Source organism: Poeciliopsis prolifica, unplaced genomic scaffold (genome assembly GCF_027474105.1).
Source record: "Poeciliopsis prolifica strain line A6 unplaced genomic scaffold, Auburn_PproV2 SCAFFOLD029, whole genome shotgun sequence".
NCBI lineage: Eukaryota > Metazoa > Chordata > Actinopteri > Cyprinodontiformes > Poeciliidae > Poeciliopsis > Poeciliopsis prolifica.
The window spans coordinates 1,325,428-1,325,633 of NW_026562404.1; positions in this window are offsets into that span (position 1 = coordinate 1,325,428).

Sequence of the window (206 nt, forward strand, 5' to 3'; positions counted from 1 at the left end):
GGCGTCTCTGATAGAAGTAGATGTGTGACATGTTCAACAAACAAAAAAAAGAGACTTCATCTACAGAACACGTTGACCTTGCAGTCGTGTTTCACATCTGCTTGTTCGCATAATCACCTGGAGTTGGCGTGTCCACCTGTAGCTCCACCCTTTCTGTTAAAATTTCTCATGGGGTAATTTTCCAGGAAATAGAACCAGATTTAGCA